Source organism: Petromyzon marinus, unplaced genomic scaffold, assembly GCF_048934315.1.
Source record: "Petromyzon marinus isolate PM22_M1 ecotype Great Lakes invasive population unplaced genomic scaffold, UKy_Petmar_22M1.pri1.0 PM_G_Scaffold_9, whole genome shotgun sequence".
Classification (NCBI taxonomy): domain Eukaryota; kingdom Metazoa; phylum Chordata; class Hyperoartia; order Petromyzontiformes; family Petromyzontidae; genus Petromyzon; species Petromyzon marinus.
In genome coordinates this window covers 1,828,395-1,841,895 of record NW_027423046.1, presented here as the reverse complement: position 1 = coordinate 1,841,895, position 13,501 = coordinate 1,828,395, and the positions used below count along the sequence as shown (strand labels likewise).

Genomic DNA, 13,501 nt, shown 5'->3' with positions numbered 1-13,501 from the left:
GTTATGGTCGAAACGTCGTGAGAATTTTTATTGTTTTATATATATTTTATTATTTATTGTTTCCCTTCAACGTGACTTTACCGAAAGAGCTAAGAATACAGATTGATATCATTCCAATTTATATCACCTCTGGCACACGGAATAGTGCGAAATGATAAAAATGCGTTGTGTATAAATGGTTTTCAAAATAAAATGTCTAATTCCAGAGATTTGACAGGGTGAACGACGGCGCGTTTGTTCTCATATTTGATCTATTTTTAAAGCGCAATATTACATTCTTTGGACAAGCAGTTCCACCGTATAAACCTGGGATAAAGTCAGAGGTAAATAATATCCTCTATCCCACCCCATCATTGTGGACTCTTCCAAGCTACAAGCAGTGCATCCGTCTTAATCATGATGCAGGGGCTTCGGTACACTGTTTATATTGAGGCAAATCAAAAGTACGGGGAGTTCTGAATCTCTGGCAATTGCATTTTCGAACAGTTTAACCCCTGTGTAGAATAATACAGCCAATTTATTCCGTTGGTTTATTATTATTTTTATTTTGCACACCGTTAAGACAACACACGAGAGCAGGATTGGAGTGCTTTTGGAAAACCGACAACGAAAAGCAACCGTAATCGACGCGTGTCCCCGAAGAAGAAACCATTCAATCGGCGAACGTTGCCCACTACAATGAAGGGCCCTGCCTCACGTGCCGGAGTGAGACGCGTTGCGGCGTCGTCGCAACGACGACGGCACGGGGAAGAGACCTTCGTCTTCTTTGGTTCTTTCGGTAAAGTCACGTAGAATGAGAATAAAATAATAAATTGATAAAATACAATAACACAATAATATTCTCACGACGTTTCGCCCACAACGCAAGCGGCCTTCAGCACTGTCCTACCAGACATTCTCGTCCCCTTCACCTGATGAAGGCCGCTTGTGTTGTGGCCGAAACGTCGTGAGAATATTATTGTGTTATTTTATTTTATCAATTTATTATTTTATTCTCATTCTACGTGACTTTACCGAAAGAACCAAAGAAGATGAATCATTGCAGTCACGAAAGCTTTAAATCGAAATTTAAGAGACCTTCAACCCAGCGGTGGATAGACGCCAATGCATAAACCGCGGCATCGACGGAGCAGGTTGTACGGTCACAGGTTAAATTTCGATTTAAAGCTTTCGTGACTGCAAGGATTCATCTTCTTTGGTTCTTTCGGTAAAGTCACCGCGTAGAATGAGAATAAAATAATAAATTGATAAAATAAAATAACACAGTAATATTCTCACGACGATGAAGGCCGCTTGTGTTGGTTTTATTATTTTATTCTCATTCTATGTGACTTTACCGAAGGTCACAGGTTACTCATCAAGCAGTCTTTTTTGTTTGCACTTTGACTGCTTGTGTTGTGTTTATTGCAGACACGATGGCTTGAATAAAGGTGTCAGTTTTTGTGCCAGTTAAAAGGGTAAAACCTGTTCCTAATGGCAGCGGCCTTTGCAAACAAAAGGGCATTTTGCTACTCTTTGCATGGCAACAAGTTGGGACGCGTCTGGCGGAGTGGGTTAAGTGTTTTTTTTTTAAGCTGCGCCACCGTTCACGCTGCTGCGGGGTCAACTCTCGACCTCTGAACTTCTGAGTCGAAAAGCAGGCCCTTCATAAAACATCGCCATCGCGGCCCGTTCTCGGTTGTAGTTGATGCGGGAAGATCACCGAATCCGTTCAAGAGGCTTCTGACCCATCCTGCCGCATATCGAAGCCACCTATGGAGGCCCGCCACTTCCCCCACAATCCCCCTGGGTCTTTCCACACGGCGTCAGCCACAGAAAAAAACGAGGATTTGCTTCTGCAATTACAAACGGCATGCTCCAAAGTGCTGCCCCCCCCCCCCCCCCTTTTATATTGACTCGTGATGTGCACCTATGGAGCAATGGTTAGTTGGCACACTGTGTTATAAACCTGGCGATCCGAGTTCGGATCGCCAGGTCAGCGGTGGTCGGGTGATATATGAAACCAGTCTTGGACATGGCCCCCACTTCCTTCACCAACCCGCACTGCCCAGCGTGGTGAAGTATGTTCATGAACAACCACCCTCACGACCGAAACAGTCGTGGGCTGACACAGGTAAAAGATGAATTCGGATTAAGGCTCCGCTATTTGATGTGTCCACAAACGAGACAGACTCGATGAGCATTCGGCAATATTCCTCAGTTGGAGGTTGACCAGCAGCGACCGATTGCCGCTGTGATTGACAAAGAATGCGGTACATTTATTTTGGAGACCTTTCTCAACCCGCTGCTGGACGGAGACCTTCCCACTCTCGTGTTCCCTGCTACACTTACGAACGTGCCTCATCAGTGTTGTACCATGTAAATGCCAGAAGCGTAGACATCTCTGGAACACATGCATCCAATCCATCCACCTTCTTAAACCATTTTCACCGCTGAAGTGTACACCCTAACCTCCCCATACATTTCAGCTCCCTTCAAAGTTTTATTCACCAGAACCATAATCGCACAACGCTGCTATCCCAACGATGCAAGACACTGCTATTGCCGCCATATTGCAATTACCCAGACTGTTTTGCGCAGCTGTGATACCACTCCACCAAGGATTTGCCAAATTTTGGCCACTGCCACTTACACACAAATTTGAAGCAGTGCTCTATCGACCGTTATTTTAAGACTGTCTACGCCCAAAGTGTACGGGTTAACCTTGAAAGAACATTGTTGGTTATGTTACCATTAAAGCTCCCACATTTCTAATTAAGTAAAAAGAGGCATGAAAAGCACATCAAAACATAACAATTGAGCGTCTAAGAGTCCGTACGGGACCTATCAGCAATGCGGAACATTAATGGGCCCACCACGGAAGTCTTTGATGGAGTGTAAAGATGTTAACCTTTTGCCGAGAAATCTTTTGCGGGTCAACCTTGGCCAACAATCCCCGCAAATGCTGTTGCAAACATGAATTATCCTGGTTATTGGCACACACGCACGTAATCCGCAACGTAAAGTTCTCCTTATTTTAAATACGTTGCAATATTTACTCCCCGAAAAACAATTTGAGAGGATTTTTTTGCTAAGTTGGTTTGGGTTAATGAGTCAACTCCTGCTTGGCGCACTGAGCCGCTGCATGACCTCCACTTCCGCTTTGTAATGAGCGTAAGTACGTGGCTGGAACGCGTAAAAATATATATGATAATAATTACAACAGAGTAACAAAAAAATGTAATTCAAAAAAATTCCAGGATTTGAAATTTAAACTTTTTCTGACCTTTTAAATATTCGTGCTCGAGCTAATTAGCACTGCCACGAAAAACCAAGATGACCGATTGGTGGGATTATAAGCTGTGTTGTAATAAGAGCGAACTTTTTCTCTACCCCCTCTTCTTCCACTCCACCCTTTTCAAACGAATTCAATGTCACTGCAGAAGCACTCGAAGCCTGTCTGCAAATAGTAATGGTACCGGGTTACTTTTGTACACAATGTTCCCGCTGTCACCTGCAGCGCAAACACACCTAATATAACTCCATGTTAATAGACACACGGTATGTAACTATGTTCGCAGTACGTAACTGCAGTGCGTTTGTATACACATACACAAACAGCGGGGGAAAAAAACGCATCTGCGTAATCACTTACACGAGTTATTTTATTTTTTTACCATCAGAATTGACCCTGAATGCAGGTCAGCTGTAACAAAAAGGCAACCTGTGACCTGCACGGTTGGCGTTATTTATTTACTTAAAAAAAAATGTTCTCTTTAAACATTCGGTGAGCGTGGAGGGAATGGTTTGGGTGGTGGTGTAAGAAATAGCGGTAGTTATTTCGCTCAGCGATGGAAATCGGCGCGAGCACCTTGGCGTTTCCGTGGCAGCATCAAAACCTCACCACTGTGATTTGTCAAAGTGATCCCGGCAGTCTGACTGCGGTTACCATGAAAATGTGGAAACGTGCGCCTCCGATCTGGGACGCAATGACTGCGATGCCGTGGGGAATTCGTGTTTAAAATTTGCAACATCAAACCCCTACTCTCCTCTCTTCCTAGCCCGCCCACCCCCACCTCCACCACAATTCCTTGACTCGCTATTCCCGTGCAAGCCCCCGCATAGCAAATTCCACCAAGTAGGGCGCTGAATCGCAAAATTGCCACAAATTGAGATGCGCCCCTGCAGGTTACAAAAGCAACAAATATTTATGAATACATGGGAATTATTTACTTGGCCGCTATGTCAGTTAAGCGGAGGTTGTTTGAACATACTTCACCACGCTGGTCATTGTGGGTAGGTGAAGAGAAGGGCCTAGCAGCGGTTCAGACATCGAATGCCACCGATTTTAACTGGGTTTTTTTTACAATATACTAAATATCAGAGCGCTGCACTGCAAATTCTATTGTTTTATTTAACTTCCATGCTCTCACAGCTATGCTTCCTGATTTCAACAACCTGTACTGACCAGTGTGGTGAAGTATGGTCAAACGACCCCACCCACGGCCGACCGAAACATAAAAAAGGTGTGGATTTATTTTCTCGGCTCCGATGCCACCGCCGCCCGAGCGCCCCGTCTGAATGAGCATCTGTGGACTCGTTCCGGCGTCTTCGCCGATCTTGAGCTGTGTGTAGGCGAGCTCTCGACTCACTCGTTCGTCCACTGCACAAAGATCCCCCCCCCCCCCCGTATAGCCTTAACAGACAGGTGGGACAAGTGCTGTTAGCGAGCAGCACATGCGAGGGGGTGGGTGGCCAGCACCACACCTGGCCGCTTTAGTCTCTTCAGTGCTGATTTATATACAGTGAGGGAAAAAAGTATTTGATCCCCTGCTGATTTTGTACGTTTGCCCACTGACAAGGAAATGATCAGTCTAAAATTTTAATGGTAGGTTTATTTGAACAGTGAGAGACAGAATAACAACAAAAATCCAGAAAAACGTATGTCAAAAATGTTATAAATTTATTTGCATTTTAATGAGGGAAATAATTATTTGACCCCTCTGCAAAACATGACTTAGTACTTGGTGGCAAAATCCTTGTTGGCAATCACAGAGGTCAGACGTTTCTTGTAGTTGGCCACCAGGTTTGCACACATCTCAGGAGGGATTTTGTCCCACTCCTCTTTGCAGATCTTCTCCAAGTCATGAAGGTTTCGAGGCTGACGTTTGGCAACTCAAACCTTCAGCTCCCTCCACAGATTTTCTATGGGATTAAGGTCTGGAGACTGGCTAGGCCACTCCAGAACCTTTGATGTGCTTCTTCTTGAGCCACTCCTTTGTTGCCTTGGCCATGTGTTTTGGGTCCTTGTCATGCTGGAATACCCATCCACGACCCATTTTCAATGCCCTGGCTGAGGGAAGGTTCTCACCCAAAATTTGACGGTACATGGCGCCGTCCATCGTCCCTTTGATGCAGTGAAGTTGTTCTGTCCCCTTAGCAGAAAAACACCCCCAAAGCATGTTTCCACCTCCATGTTTGACGGTGGGGATGGTGTTCTTGGGGTCATAGGCAGTATTCTTCCTCCTCCAAACACGGCGAGTTGAGTTGATGCCAAAGAGCTCTATTTTGGTCTCATCTGACCACAACACTTTCACCCAGTTGTCCTCTGAATCATTCAGATGTTCATTGGCAAACTTCAGACGGGCATGTATATGTGCTTTCTTGAGCAGGGGGACCTTGCGGGCGCTGCAGGATTTCAGTCCTTTATGGCGTAGTGTGTTACCAATTGTTCTCTTGGTGACTATGGTCCCAGCTGCCTTGAGATCATTGACAAGATCCTCCCGTGTAGTTCTGGGCTGATTCCTCACCGTTCTCATGATCATTGCAACTCCACGAAGTATGGTCAAACTAGCCACGCGACTGAAAAGAACGAGAAGGCCTCCATCGTAGCAGTGGATTGACAAAGAGCTTCAAATTATAATTATTACCAATACACTTATATTTATATAACTCCATGTTAATAGACATACGGGTGAACTCTGGTTATCCGTCTCTCATTTGGGGAATGTTGAGTTTATCCACTTCTAATTTGGGGAATGTGGCATTGCAACACCAAGCCCTGAACAGAGACGGCTAATTCATTGTCACGCACAGCGATGTTAGTGTACAAATTACCGTGAAAAAACACGGCGACAGTCAGAGGAACAGTGGCAACACAAGCCAACAATCTTGTCAGAACTATAAAATTGTACATTTACACGCGATAACAAGTGCATGTTCAAAACTTTGTGACGTAGGGGTTGAAATTCAAGCATACTTTCATGGTGACACTGCAACACACATGCTAACAGACTATACAATTGTTTAAAATGCAAACGTAATTGCAATACTCAGGCATGTTTTTTTAACAGTTTGAATGTGTCTCAGGGGAAACATTCAAACTGAGGCCATTCGATATCGCAACGAAATCCACGCAAACATTACTGGGATTGAGTAAAATTGCCTTACAATTTCGATTTAAAGCTTTCGTGACTGCAAGGATTCATCTTCTATGGTTCTTTCGGTAAAGTCATGTAGAATGAGAATAAAATAATAAATTAATAAAATATTATTGTGTTATTTTATTTTATCAATTTATTATTTTATTCTCATTCTATGTGACTTTACCGAAAGAACCAAAGAAGATGCCTTAGAATTATTACGTAGAGAACACAATCATCTCCACGCTCGTACTCCAATGTGGGAATCACAGCCTTAGGGCAAAGGTATTGCCTCGGGGATTTTACCACGGGGCCTAGGGGATTTTACCACGGGGCCTAGGGGATTTTACCACGGGGCCTCGGGGATTTTACCGCTGGGCCAAGGGGATTTTACCGCTGGGCCTCGGGGATTTTACCGCTGGGCCAAGGGGATTTTACCGCTGGGCCAAGTGGATTTTACCACGGGGCCAAGGGGATTTTACCACGGGGCCAAGTGGATTTTACCACGGGGCCTCGGGGATTTTACCACTGGGCCTTAGGGATTTTACCACGGGGCCTCGGGGATTTTACCACGGGGCCTAGGGGATTTTACCACGGGGCCTAGGGGATTTTTTGCGCGGTTTCTGCTCCGATGGCAGCCAATGGTATGGGCCCCCGCTCAGGGTGATCCTACATCACTCCCTGAGGGGGACCCTTCGCCGTCTCTCTCTGGGTTCCAGCACCGCCATCGTGCCAACCGCGGAGCCTTCAACGGAGCCCCCCCACCACCACCGCCGCCGCCGCCGCCGACCCGGCGAAGATGAAGCCCGCGTTGATCGCCGTGCTCGGGGGCTCGGCGCCCGTCAGCGGCGCCGGCTCTTCCGGCGGCGTCCCCAAAGCGTGGGGGGCGCTTCCTGGTCGGGTGAGAGGAGACGCCTCTGCAGACGCCGCCATGGGCGTCCGGACTGGCGGCCACCTTGTACTCGCTCGACTGCCATGGGAGTGTAGCGTGACAACCTCCGTCAGCTGGGCGTCCCGGCCCACCCGAGGCCTCCTCCTCCTCCTCTCACGGAGTCGTGGGCTCTCTCGGACCTGTGGATGGGTGAGTGGGTGAGTGAGTGGGTGAGTGGGTAGGTGAGTGGGTGGGTGAGTGGGTGAGTGGGTGGGTGAGTGAGTGGGTGAGTGAGTGGTTGGGTGAGTGGGTGAGTGAGTGGTGGTTGAGTGGGTGGGTGAGTGAGTGGTTGAGTGGTTGAGTGGGTGAGTGAGTGGGTGAGTGGTTGAGTGAGTGGGTGAGTGGGTGGGTGAGTGGGTGAGTGGGTGAGTGAGTGGGTGGTTGACTGGGTGAGTGAGTGGGTGATTGTGGGTGTGTGGATAAGTGGGTGGGTGAGTGGATAAGTGGGTGAGTGGTTGAGTGGGTGGTTGACTGGGTGAGTGGGTGGGTGTGTGGATGAGTGGGTGGGTGAGTGAGTGGGTGAGTGGTTGAGTGAGTGGGTGAGTGGTTGAGTGAGTGGGTGAGTGAGTGGTTGACTGGGTGAGTAAGTGGGTGAGTGAGTGGGTGAGTGGGTGAGTGGGTGGGTGAGTGGGTGAGTGAGTGGGTGGTTGACTGGGTGAGTGAGTGGGTGATTGTGGGTGTGTGGATAAGTGGGTGGGTGAGTGGATGAGTGGGTGAGTGGTTGAGTGGGTGGTTGACTGGGTGAGTGGGTGGGTGTGTGGATGAGTGGGTGGGTGAGTGAGTGGGTGAGTGGTTGAGTGAGTGGGTGAGAGGTTGAGTGAGTGGGTGAGTGAGTGGTTGACTGGGTGAGTAAGTGGGTGAGTGAGTGAGTGAGTGGGTGAGTGGTTGAGTGAGTGGGTGAGTGAGTGGGTGAGTGAGTGGTTGACTGGGTGAGTGAGTGGTTGACTGGGTGAGTGGGTGAGTGAGTGGTTGACTGGGTGAGTAAGTGGGTGAGTGGGTGAGTGAGTGGGTGAGTGAGTGGTTGACTGGGTGAGTGGGTGAGTGAACCAGAGAATCAACCCCCTCCTACGGGGGGAGGGCGTTCCGACGGCGTCTGCAGGCCGCCTCTACCGGTGACTCCACCTGCACACTAGAACATCGGATCATGGTGTAAGTATTTGTACTACAATACACACTGCACCATAGACTCAACACTGCACCATAGACTCAACACTGCACCATAGACTCAACACTGCACCATAGACTCAACATTGCACCATAGACTCAACATTGCACCATAGACTCAACACTACACCATAGACTCAACATTGCACCATAGACTCAACACTACCCATAGACTCAACATTGCACCATAGACTCAACACTGCACCATAGACTCAACATTGCACCATAGACTCAACACTGCCCATAGACTCAACACTACCCATAGACTCAACACTGCACCATAGACTCAACACTGCCCATAGACTCAACACTGCACCATAAACTCAACATTGCACCATAGACTCAACACTGCACCACAGACTCAACACTGCACCATAGACTCAACACTGCACCATAGACTTAACATTGCACCAAAGACTCAGCACTGCACCATAGACTCAACACTGCACCATAAACTCAACACTGCCCACAGACTCAACACTGCACCACAGACTCAACATTGCACCATAAACTCAACACTGCACCATAGACTCGACACTGCCCACAGACTCAAAACTACCCATATGCTCAACATTGCCCATAGACTCAAGACCTCACCTCCGATTGAGTTGTAGTGGTAGTAGTAGTAATTGATGAGTAGTTATAGTGGTAGTAGTATTTTTCGTAGATATAGTGGCAGTAGTAGCAGTGGTAGTTGTAGTCGTAGTAGTACCGGTGCTAATGGTTGTAGTAGTACTGGTAGTAGCGGTAGTAATACCAGTAGTAGTACTGGTAGTAGTAGTACTGGTAGTAGTACTGGTAGTAGTAGTACTGGTAGTAGTAGTAGTACTGGTAGTAGCGGTAGTAGTACCAGTTGTACTGGTAGTAGTAGTTGTAGTACTGGTAGTAGTAGTACTGGTAGTAGTACTGGTAGTAGTAGTACCAGTAGTAGTACTGGTAGTAGTAGTACTGGTAGTAGTTGTAGTACTGGTAGTAGTTGTAGTACTGGTAGTAGTAGTTGTAGTACTGGTAGTAGTACTGGTAGTAGTAGTACTGGTAGTAGTACTAGTAGTAGAAGTACTGGTAGTAGTACTGGTAGTAGTAGTTGTAGTACTGGTAGAAGTAGTAGTACTGGTAGTAGTACTGGTAGTAGTAGCAGTGGTAGTACCGGTGCTACTGGTTGTAGTAGTACTGGTAGTAGCGGTAGTAGTACCAGTAGCACTGGTAGTAGTAGTACTGGTAGTAGTACTGGTAGTAGTAGTACTGGTAGTAGTAGCAGTGGTAGTAGTAGACCCGGTGCTACTGGTTGTAGTAGTACTGGCAGTAGCGGTAGTAGTACCAGTAGTAGTACTGGTAGTAGCGGTAGTAGTACCAGTAGTAGTACTGGTAGTAGTACTGGTAGTAGCGGTAGTAGTACCAGTAGTACTGGTAGTAGTAGTACTGGTAGTAGTACTGGTAGTAGTAGTTGTAGTACTGGTAGTAGTAGTACTGGTAGTAGTACTGGTAGTAGTAGCAGTGGTAGTAGTAGTACCGGTGCTACTGGTTGTAGTAGTACTGGTAGTAGCGGTAGTAGTACCAGTAGTACCAGTACTGGTAGCAGTAGTACTGGTAAGTACTGGTAGCAGTAGTACTGGTAGTGGTAATAGTGGTAGTAGTATTAGTAGTACTGGTAGTAGTACTGGTAGTAGTAGTACTGGTAGTAGTAGTACCGGTGCTACTGGTTGTAGTAGTACTGGTAGTAGCGGTAGTAGTACCAGTAGTAGTACTGGTAGTAGTACTGGTAGTAGTAGCAGTAGTACTGGTAGTAGTACTGGTAGTAGTAGTACTGGTAGTAGTAGCAGTTGGTAGTAGTAGTACCGGTGCTACTGGTTGTAGTAGTACTGGTAGTAGCGGTAGTAGTACCAGTAGTACCAGTACTGGTAGCAGTAGTACTGGTAGTGGTAATAGTGGTAGTAGTACTGGTAGTAGTACTGGCAGTAGTAGTAGTACCGGTGCTACTGGTTGTAGTAGTACTGTTAGTAGCGGTAGTAGTACCAGTAGTAGTACCGGTAGTAGTACTGGTAGTAGTACTGGTAGTAGTAGCAGTAGTACTGGTAGTAGTAGTACTGGTAGTAGTACTGGTAGTAGTAGCAGTGGTAGTAGTAGTACCAGTGCTACTGGTTGTAGTAGTACTGGTAGTAGCGGTAGTAATACCAGTAGTACCAGTACTGGTAGCAGTAGTACTGGTAGTGGTATTAGTGGTAGTAGTATTAGTAGTACTGGTAGTAGTACTGGTAGTAGTAGTACCGGTGCTACTGGTTGTAGTAGTACTGGTAGTAGCGGTAGTAGTACCAGTAGTAGTACTGGTGGTAGTACTGGTAGTAGTAGCAGTAGTACTGGTAGTAGTAGTACTGGTAGTAGTGCTGGTAGTAGTAGCAGTGGTAGTAGTAGTACCGGTGCTACTGGTTGTAGTAGTACTGGTAGTAGTGGTAGTAGTACCAGTACTGGTAGCAGTAGTACTGGTAGTGGTAATAGTGGTAGTAGTAGTTGTAGTACTGGTAGTAGTACTGGTAGTAGTAGTACTGGTAGTAATACTGGTAGTGGTAGTACAGTAGTAGTACTAGTTGTCGTAGGCCTTGTAGTAGTACCGCTAGTACTAATACCACAACTAGTAGTACTGGTACTACTACTACTCGTGGTAGTAGTAGTACCAGTACTAGTAGTACTGGTACTACTACTCATGGTACTCGTGGTAGTAGTACCGCTAGTACTAATACAACTAGTAGTACTGGTACTAGCAGTACTGGTACTAGTAGCCGCATCTTCACTGCCCTACTGGAGGTGATCAGTCTGCAGCTGGAGACGTCAACGTGGGCACAGGAGCAGCGCCGCCATTGCGGATCGCGAATCGTGGTTTTTATCGTCGATTCCCTCTTGTCGAGTCGATCCGGAATTGCCGCAGGCATTAAACGTCGATTCTTCGGCAGGCGAATCGTTTGGTAAACAATTCATTCGACAAGCAATTCCTTTTTCTTCTTTGGTTCTTTCGGTAAAGTCACGTAGAATGAGAATAAAATAATAAATTGATAAAATAAAATAACACAATAATATTCTCACGACGTTTCGGCCACAACACAAGCGGCCTTATTTTATCAATTTATTATTTTATTCTCATTCTACGTGACTTTACCGAAAGAACCAAAGAAGATGAATCATTGCAGTCACGAAAGCTTTAAATCGAAAAAAGCAATTCCTTTGTTCACGTGACACGCACACCCCCTGATTGGCTCACATCGCCTCCCTCCTCAAAGCCCCCTCAGCACGAGACAGCCCCTCCCCCCCACCCATAGCAGAGTGTATAGTAGTGTATAGTGGTGTAGTGTATAGTGTAGTGTATAGTAGTGTATAGTGTAGTGTAGAGTAGTGTATAGTGGTGTAGTGTATAGTAGTGTATAGTCGTGTAGTGTATAGTAGTGTATATTACTATAGTGTATAGTCATGTATAGTAGTGTATAGTGGTGTAGTGTATAGTAGTGTATAGTGTAGTGTATAGTGATGTATAGTGGTGTAGTGTATAGTAGTGTATAGTGGTCTAGTGTATAGCAACATATAGTGTAGTGTATAGTAGTGTATATTACTATAGTGTATAGTCATGTATAGTAGTGTATAGTAGTGTATAGTGGTGTAGTGTATAGTAGTGTATAGTGTGTATAGTGGTGTAGTGTATTGTAATGTATAGTATAGTAGTGTATATTACTATAGTGTATAGTAGTGTAGTGTATAGTGGTGTAGTATATAGTGGTGTAGTGTATATTACTAGTGTATAGTCATGTATAGTAGTGTATATTACTATAGTGTATAGTAGTGTAGTGTATAGTGGTGTAGTGTATAGTAGTGTATAGTGGGGTAGTGTATAGTAGTGTATATTACTAAAGTGTATAGTCATGTATAGTAGTGTATAGTGTAGTGTATAGCGGTGTAGTGTATAGTAGTGTAGTGATGTATAGTGGTGTAGTGTATAGTAGTGTATAGTGTAGTGTATAGTAGTGTATAGTGGTCTAGTGTATAGCAGCATATAGTGTAGTGTATAGTAGTGTATATTACTATAGTGTATAGTAGTGTATAGTGTAGTGTATAGTGGTGTAGTGTATAGTAATGTATAGTGGTGTATAGTGGTGTTGTGTATAGTAGTGTATAGTGTAGTGTATAGTAGTGTATATTACTATAGTGTATAGTGATGTATAGTGGTGTAGTGTATAGTAGTGTATAGTGTAGTGTGTAGCAGTGTATTTTACTATAGTGTATAGTGATGTATAGTGGTGTAGTGTATAGTAGTGTATAGTGTAGTGTATAGTAGTGTATAGCAGTGTATATTACTATAGTGTATAGTGATGTATAGTGGTGTAGTGTATAGTAGTGTAGTGTATAGTGGTGTATGGTAGTGTAGTATACAGTATTGTGTGTAGTGTATAGTGTAGTGTATAGTAGTGTAGCCTATATTACTGTGTATAGCAGCGTATAGTGTAGTGTATAGCAAGGTATATTCCTATAGTGTATAGTGATGTATAGTAGTGTATAGTGCAGCGTAGTGTATAGTAGTGTATAGTGGTCTAGTGTATAGCAGCATATAGTGTAGTGTATAGTAGTGTATATTACTATAGTGTATAGTCATGTATAGTAGTGTATAGTGTAGTGTATAGTAGTGTATAGTGTGTATAGTGGTGTTGTGTATAGTAGTGTATAGTGCAGTGTATAGTAGTGTATATTACTATAGTGTATAGTGATGTATAGTGGTGTAGTGTATAGTGTAGTGTATAGTAGTGTATAGTAGTGTATAGCAGTGTATATTACTATAGTGTATAGTGATGTATAATGGTGTAGTGTATAGTAGTGTAGTGTATAGTGGTGTATGGTAGTGTAGTATACAGTATTGTGTGTAGTGTATAGTAGTGTAGCCTATATTACTGTGGTGTATAGCAGGGTATAGTGTAGTGTATAGCAGTGTATATTACTAGTGTATAGTGATGTATAGTAGTGTATATTGGTG

The 13,501-nt window shown here is 44.9% G+C and overlaps 1 long non-coding RNA gene across 1 annotated transcript; it reads right to left on the bottom strand.

The window, feature by feature from the left end:
- Nucleotides 1-4,847: 4,847 nt before the first annotated feature.
- Nucleotides 4,848-9,238, bottom strand: LOC142921788 (uncharacterized). The gene is made up of 3 exons (XR_012939660.1): nt 9,094-9,238; nt 8,380-8,461; nt 4,848-7,472 (listed from the first exon to the last, which is right to left on the bottom strand). It is a non-coding gene; the product is annotated as an uncharacterized LOC142921788 (long non-coding RNA).
- Nucleotides 9,239-13,501: the final 4,263 nt, after the last annotated feature.